Here is an 8,377-nt window from a genome sequence, read left to right on the forward strand (position 1 = left end):
CTTTTTACGGGTTCTTTTAAAAAATGAGAAAAAGAAAATGATAAAATGATTATTGTGGCATGATTAGTTTTAGGGGACATCATTATGCTACCAATTATATTAGTTTAATAATTTCAAATATTATGAGCACATTTAAACTTTAAAGATATATACAAATTTCAAATCTCAAGCTAAATGGTTGTAGATATGTATCAAGCATTATTTTTAACCTAAAAATTATATAACCTTTTTAAGTTTAAAAAAAAAATATCAAGAATCATTTTATATAGTTAATGTACTTTAAAAAATATTGTAACTTTTTTTTTTCTTCAAAAATTGCATATATTCAAATTTGGGGAATTTATAAGGGTAAGTGAAGGGAAAGTAATTTTGTTATTGATATTTATGTTAGAGTTAAAAATATTAAAATAACTAATTAATGATTATATATTTAACCGAACGTGTGGGTATATGCATGCACAATTCGTGCTTGATTGCGTGATGTCTACTATCATGCCCTATATTACGGGAGAGATGTGCTTTCTGAAAATTAGCTTATACCCTTTTATAAATTATTCATTTTTCATATATAATAAAGTCAAATGTGTTGTAGTCATATCTCATTATCGCATTTGACATCCTCGAATGGAAAAAATTTTAACACTACTAACTTTTCAAAAAGAGACTTAAGGCTTGAACTATACTTGGAAAAAAAAAATATTAACTCTATATTTGAAGAGATCTTAAATTTAGATTTACATTTGTTAGATTACCACTTTACCTAAAAGATTAAATTGTTAGGTTGTGGGCCAATAATGTATATCAAGCTTTAACACTCCCCCGCACGTGCAGCCCGATAACATGTGGAGAGATAAACAGATGACAAATAATGTCACAAAATAAAGACAGGCAACAAAATTAGAATCCAAGATAACCAGAGCTCTGATACCATGTTAGATTATCACTTTACCTAAAAACTTAAACTGTTGGATTGTGGGCCAACAATGTATATCAAGTTTTAACAACATTGAATTTAGATAAATTGTACTATAAGATTGTATTGAATTTTGTCTAAATTCATTCAAATCAAATCCAAATCAACAGTTTGAAATCTGTATTTCCAAACGGAGCATAAAAAAAATATTCCAAGACATTCTCTATTTTCAGTAGGTATTTGTTTTATGATATTTCCAATACATGTGTTGGTCTATCTACTCACAGTGTATGAATGTAAAAAGTATGCCTACCAACCACTCCTTTGTAACTAGAAGGATTCCTTTTGTCTTGGGGCAGCTACTATTTCCCTTTTGTTTTTGTGTTTGGTTTTGTTTAGTGGGTCGGAATCCAATGCAGGTGTGTTTCCCTTGCTCTCAGAATTTTGAACAAAGATGTATTGTTATTTTGAATTTATTTATTTATTCAGCAATTGATTTTCATGGCATCTTCTTCTTCTTTTATTTTTTTCCTAGGGAGCCAAACAGAGCATAAAGGACTGTTTGGCTGTGAAAAATTCACACCAAACCAAAAAGGAGATGGAAAAATATGAACATACACGTATTCATGGGATCACAGCCACTAACTAAATCTGGATTATTAAAATAAGTAAAATATGATTAGGTCAACCAATCACCTAAGCAACAATATTACATGCCTCAGATAAAAGGCTATTTTTTAAAACTAAAATGACGATTTGAACAAAAAATAAAATAAAATAATAACTAATAGTAGGCAAGCAATTGAATGACTACATAGCTAATAATGAAATGTGTAACTTATTGAAGGTAAATAATAATATATGAAACTCTGTGAATTTATGATAGTCCCTAAGTTTTTTAATCGTGCAATGTTTTCTTAGTATGGAATTTTCGTTTTCAACGTAAAATTTTTAATGTTGTTTTTTATGAAACTTCCATTTCTTTAGAAAATGATAATTTTGAATTGGTCTTTCATTTTTGATCAATTAGTCATTGTAGTATTAGCTATAACTCTATATTTGCAAACATGAGTTTCGAGCCTTAAATTTATATTTGTGTAAACTCAAACAAAATGTAATATAATATCATATTGAATTTCTTTGGAGTTTAGATAAATCCAACCTAAGACTTGAAATTTGTGCTCCTAATATTACCTAAGGTTATTGTTAAGCTCGGGGCAAGTCTTGTCTTTTGCCCAGAATTTTATGTTTTATTTCCTTAAACATACAATGGATAGGTATAAACTTTGTCTTAGTGAAATTTTAAGGAATAATTAACCTTTTTCTATTCTATATCATAAACTAATATATATATGCATTGTGATTTGCTTTATAATGATGATATTTTTTTTTTTTTCCTAAGATATAAAATTCTTATATCATGACCATTCTATTATTAAGAATAGACCTTTTATGAACCAAACAATAAGCTTATGGTTAGTGATTTTATTATTCATAATAGGCAATAGAATTTTAGAATTGAAGTTTAATTTGATTATTATTGGGCTTCTTATTAATACAATCAATTTCGTTCCTATAGGTCTCTTAAGGAACATGCCAATGATTAAAGTTGCGAAATTTCATGTTAGAGATTTTAAATTCAAATCTTAGATTCCTGGGAGTATAAGAAAGAATAAGAAACTAGTTATTGTGCAACCAAAGCCCAAAGCCCACCAATGTAAGCCTCTAGTGGACCCCAAAAAAAAAAAAAAAACTGCTCCAAGAGAAAGATTCTATAACTTAATGGGGTGGTTATTTCACTATTAAATCAGTTAATGATTGTAGAGCATGAGATTGAATTCTCCTGTACTTTCTTCCTTTGTTTAATGTCTCACACACTCTCATCGTCTCTACTAGAATCGTATTTGGTGAACATTTTGATTGTTGTCGTGAGACTCAATGAGTCAATAGCAAGGCACGGTATAGACCACGGTCACACCCAACAATCTCTGCTCAAGAAAAGCTAACTAGTTTGAACTCTAATGGAAAGATTTTGAACTTGATCAAACTTTGATTCTTAGAATCAAGGTCATGATTGCTTTTACAATCTCAATTACAAAAAGAGCGATGATGGCGACCATCAAGAATAATAAGTGGATTTGAGGATTTGGTAGTGGAGGGTGATCTAAAGCAATTTTGTACAAGGGTGTTCCAAGTGGTGTTGCTATTTAGCGACTTATTCTTAACAATATTAAAGGGCTAATGGCTCATACTAAACTTTTCAGAGGAAGATGAGATTAGTGGTATCAAAACTACAGTAATATTGAATAAAATCCTAACAAATTCCAAGCACAAAATAAAGAAAAAAAATAGTAATTTTAGTCACGATCTTTGAATTTTCTTGAAGGATCCTCCCCTTTAATGTTTTTTCTATGCGATTTGGGTATTTTATCGTTTCATTTATAAATATTACTATTTTTGTTTTTTTTAGGAGTATTTTTGTCTTTTCAATGGCTAGCTACTTGTTATCTTCTAGTCTTTTAAAGACAATAAATCAAACACAGGATGGAATAATTTTTATACTTTAGTCGATTCAATTCACTTCTGTCCTGTCCATCTTAGTTGCCAAATTAAAAAACTCCTAAATTTTCATAATTAGACTAGTTCAAGCCTCTTTTCAAAAATCTCATCAAAACTAAAATTAAACTTTAAAATCAAATTATCCCAGTTTAAACTTCAATAAATGAGCACAATTCAATCATATAGCAAAGATTTAGTGGTACAATCTACCAAAAAAAAAAAAAAAACTTCTTTTGGGATTCCTTGTGTTCCATAATTACTTATCAATTGTCAATTTTGAGCCATTGAGATTTGATTGGTTTGATCGGATTCATGTATCTTGTTTTACATGTGAACTTTGAAAAAGGTACACAATAAATTTTGATCCTTACTATTTTCCAAATCTCTCCCAAAAACTTCTGATTGACTTTTTTAATTAAAAATTTTGTATATGTGATGATGATGTTTGTGCTCCAATAGTTAATGAATTTAATTAACAGCTTACCTACATTGATTGATCACCCTTTGAACCTCTCATAACTAAGATTAATTTTGATGGTTCTGTTCACTCTTCTGATTCTATCTTAATTCAATGTGTATTAAGGGTATGGAAATTGTTCTTAATCAAATGCATGTAAGAAACTTCAAACTTGTGCCAGATTATTTGATAAACAAATGCGAAAGACTTCAAACTTGTGCCAAATTATTTGGTAAATAAATGCAAAATTTCAAGCCTATAACAAAGATATTAGATAGTTATTATATTAATCTCAAATCGTGCATATTAATTATATTTTTATAGAGATTAATATGGCGACTAATTGCTTAAGAAATATGAGTAACTAAGTTATTAAGTAAATGCGAAGTTTGGTGTGTGCCAAATTATTTTTGTAACTAATTGATATTATTGTTGTTTTCTGTTTTTTGTTTATGCTTTTCCACAATGAAGAGATCGACTATGAAAATGCGATTATTTATATTGTCAGTTTTCTATCTCTATTACTAGTTTTCAGTTGTTTGTTAAAAAACTGAAAATCAGACTTTATGATTTTTAGTTATTTTGACACCTGTTGCCAAAACTTTCAATATCCAAAAATAATTTTTTTAAAAATTAAATTATTCATTTTATACACTTTTAAATTAAAATAAAAATTAAATAATCATATGAATTTAAAAATAATTAAAAGAAAAACATATATAAATTTCAAAAAATAATAATAAAGTCAATTATGAAAATACTTTTACTATTTTTCAATTATCATGTTTATTATAATTTTTGTTGTAAAGTAAAATTTAAAAATAGAACAATTAAATAAAATAATTATAATAGATTTTTATTACAATAATTTTTTTAATGTGTATTGTTTGTAATTTTATTATTTTAATCATATTTTTATAATATTATTTGTTTTGAAGATGAAAATGAGCATTTTTTAACTAAAATTTTAATTTGTATTAGTTTTATAAATATTAAGTAAATAGGTTACATGTGTAGAGTTTTTAGTTTCTATTTCTAATTTTTGATTTTCCTTTATCTAATTTTTTACAGTGATACCAAATGACTCCTAAGTTATTTAGTACTTCTTTTAGATTACTATTTTCATTCAATCTTCCATTTTTTGTCATTCCAATGTTATTACTTGTGCCAGATTATTTGATAAATAAATGCAAAGTTTCAAGCCTACATCAAAGATATTAGATAGTTATTATGTTAATCTCAAATTGTGCATATTAATCATATTTTTATGGAAATTAATATGTTGACTACTTGATTAAGAAATATGAGTAACCAAGTTATTGAGAACAACTTTTAGAGTACTATTTTCATTCAATCTTTTCATTTTTTTGTCATTCACATGTTATTACTCGTGCCAGATTCATAGATAAAAAATGCATAGTTTCAAGCCCATATCAAAGATATTAGATAGTTATTATGTTAATCTCAACTCAGACATATTAATAATATTTTCATAGAGATTAACCGAGCTACCAATATTTTATAAAATCCAAGTATCTAAGTTATTATTGAGTACAACTTTTAGAATACTAATTTCATTCAATTTTTCATTTTCTCTCGTTCCCATGTTATTCTATTTCATAAATCGAAACGCAACACAAACAATGATTTATTTATTGTTTATCTTCTTGCAATATATATATATATAAGCTCTATATAGTTTTACATAATATTTTATTTAAATATTCATAAATTCTAATTTAAAGTCTGAATTTTCATCTCTAAATATTTAAGCAATGCTATGCTCCCACCAACTCCACCTCCACTAGCACAACTACCATGATTGCATAAGCTAACCCCATACTCAACTAATTGCATCAAGTTGTGTAATACACTACTATGTGTGCCCTCTAGCACTAGTAATATTTTTGTATTTTCTTTCTTCCCCACCCACCAAAAAACATTCATTAGTAACCTTTTTAACATGATCCAATTATTGCTACTACCCCACCTCTCTCTTTTTTTTTTTTTTTTTCGATTTTTTAAATGGAAATTCTCCAACTCCATAGTGAAGCCTACTCCACCTAGATAGTATTAGGTCAAGATGTTGGTGCCTACTTTGTCTTATAACCTCTTTTATAGATTTTAAAGATAAAACTAACCAAGGCCTTTGAACTAGTATGAATGCAGAACTATTCAAGACCATATAAAAGGAAACGCATTGGTAATCAAACTGCAGAGACTAATTGCACATCTCATATTCTTGACTAAGAATTATCTCTAATACTACAATCCCATATCAGAAAATTTTAAATTTGAAGGCCGAAGGTTGGGTTTGCATGCCTGAATTTTGATAAAATGCAACACAAAATAATATTATTTTTCATCTAAATCAACATAACTTCAAATCCTAGCTACGATATGTGCCCTTACACATAACATAAAGGGAAATTTTCTTTTAGCGTTACCTCTTAATATTAGTTTTAAAAACTTAAAAATACTCTTAAGTGTATTTTCTAAATTACTAAAAGGATATAGTAGTAAAATAATATAATCATTTAAAAAAAATTAAAAATACGAAAAAAAGAGCCGCGAGCTCGCGATTAGTTCATACAAAAACCATGTTCTATTTCGAAAAATGAAAACCAAGTAAATGATTCACTGAATGAAACGCAAAAATATGTACAGAAACGGATAACCTCAGGAACCACCCCCCACTCCAAAGAAATAAATGCTAAATGTAGCAAAAGAGAAAAAGAAAATGCCGCTGCTAAAAAGGAAAAAGGGACACCTCTAATCCATCAATGGCTGATAAATATAATTAGAGAAGCAAATAAGTTCGCTTTGTTTAATTGATATCTTAACATGTAATTCATCATCCTCAACATACTGCTCAATCCTTGTCACTACTGAATTGGTTCAACAGATAAACCACATTGCTTAAAAATTAGCATTAACGGGTCAGTAGTTGGCTGCGATTATGCAAAGCAATTATTTTCTCTCTCACTCTCTGTGTTCTAGTATGGCGCAGAGGATTATAATAATATCATCTATTTTTTCAAATAATTTTAATGTTTGAGCAATAAAAAATTACAAAAATAAAAAAGCAGCAGTAACAGTGAACATAATTGTCTATTTGCTTTGGTCGTGGCACCGTTGAGTGCTCACAATACAATTGCATGATCTATTATAAAAGTAAGAAGATATTGATATTTACTAAGATTTGACAAGAAAAATGAGAATCTCCCTGGGATTTTAAAAATCTATTTCAAAAATCTTTCATACCTCTAAATAATTTGTTAAAATGACACAAATCTTCATTTATATTTAACAAAAAAAAAAAAAAAAAATTTAGAGATACAAGTGATTTGAAGATCAAATGTTGAAACTTTTAAAATGAGAACAATGGAATTTTTGAAACTTTGATTTTTTTTTGGATCCCTTTACTAAACTTTAAAGAAGGTTAGTGTGTTTTGTCCCGATAATAATGACGCAAAAGAGCTGCTAAAAATACAAACTCATAAAATGAGACAGGCTCAATCAGGAATAGAGCTGACACTGGATCTAGTTTTGCATAAAAAAAATTAAATTTATAAAAGTCTGTCAAAATGGATCGCACCAGGATTGGCATCTTATATGTGTATATGGTGAAAGAAATATAAGAAACTGATATGTTCAATTTTAGATAATATTTACACGTAAACAATCAACACCAAATCAATAAATAATAAAAAAAAGTAGTTGAATAGGTCGAGGTCGATTCCAAAAGTAGATATGAATAATGACAAGTGAGGCAAGAAGCTAACAGAGATGCAAGCTGGGAAGTCTGAACTTCAGGGCTTTTGGTCAGTCTTCATTGGGTGGAGCCAACAGGCAACCACCACAATTATGTCATACACAAGTAGCTCTCTCTCTCTCTCTCTCTCATCGCATTCAAAGACCCGCCATCAGTTCAAAATTTTTTTTGGAGGGGTGGTACAGTTTTCAGATGGTATGGGCTGGCATTATTTCTTTTTTCATCATTAAAATTTTAGCGGTTACAACCACTACCACGAAATCATACATGACAACATATGATTTCAAATGCACTACAAACTCAAAATGAAATAATTTATTTTCATGGGATGATGCCAATGCCAAGAAATCCTAAAAAATAAAGGAACCTATGTACTCGTATGGAAACTAATGGACACAGTTTCAATTTTACATGTCACTAGCCTTTCATTTAAAAAAAAAAAAAAAATACTAATCTTATTTGAACAAAGTTTCATTTCTAATAGTGTTTTGATATAGAGAATTTTCTTTACTGCTGTTTTCCTTGAAAAAAAAAACTAATCATATTTGAACAGAGTTTCATTTCTAATAGTGTTTGAGATAGAGAATTTTTTTTTTACTGCTGTTTTCCTCCTGCAAGTTTTTCACCAGCAAGGCCAAGAAGAACATTGCTATAAATGGAAGGTGTACTCTGA

The sequence above is a fragment of the Malania oleifera genome, chromosome 11 (genome assembly GCF_029873635.1).
Source record: "Malania oleifera isolate guangnan ecotype guangnan chromosome 11, ASM2987363v1, whole genome shotgun sequence".
Classification (NCBI taxonomy): Eukaryota; Viridiplantae; Streptophyta; class Magnoliopsida; order Santalales; family Ximeniaceae; genus Malania; species Malania oleifera.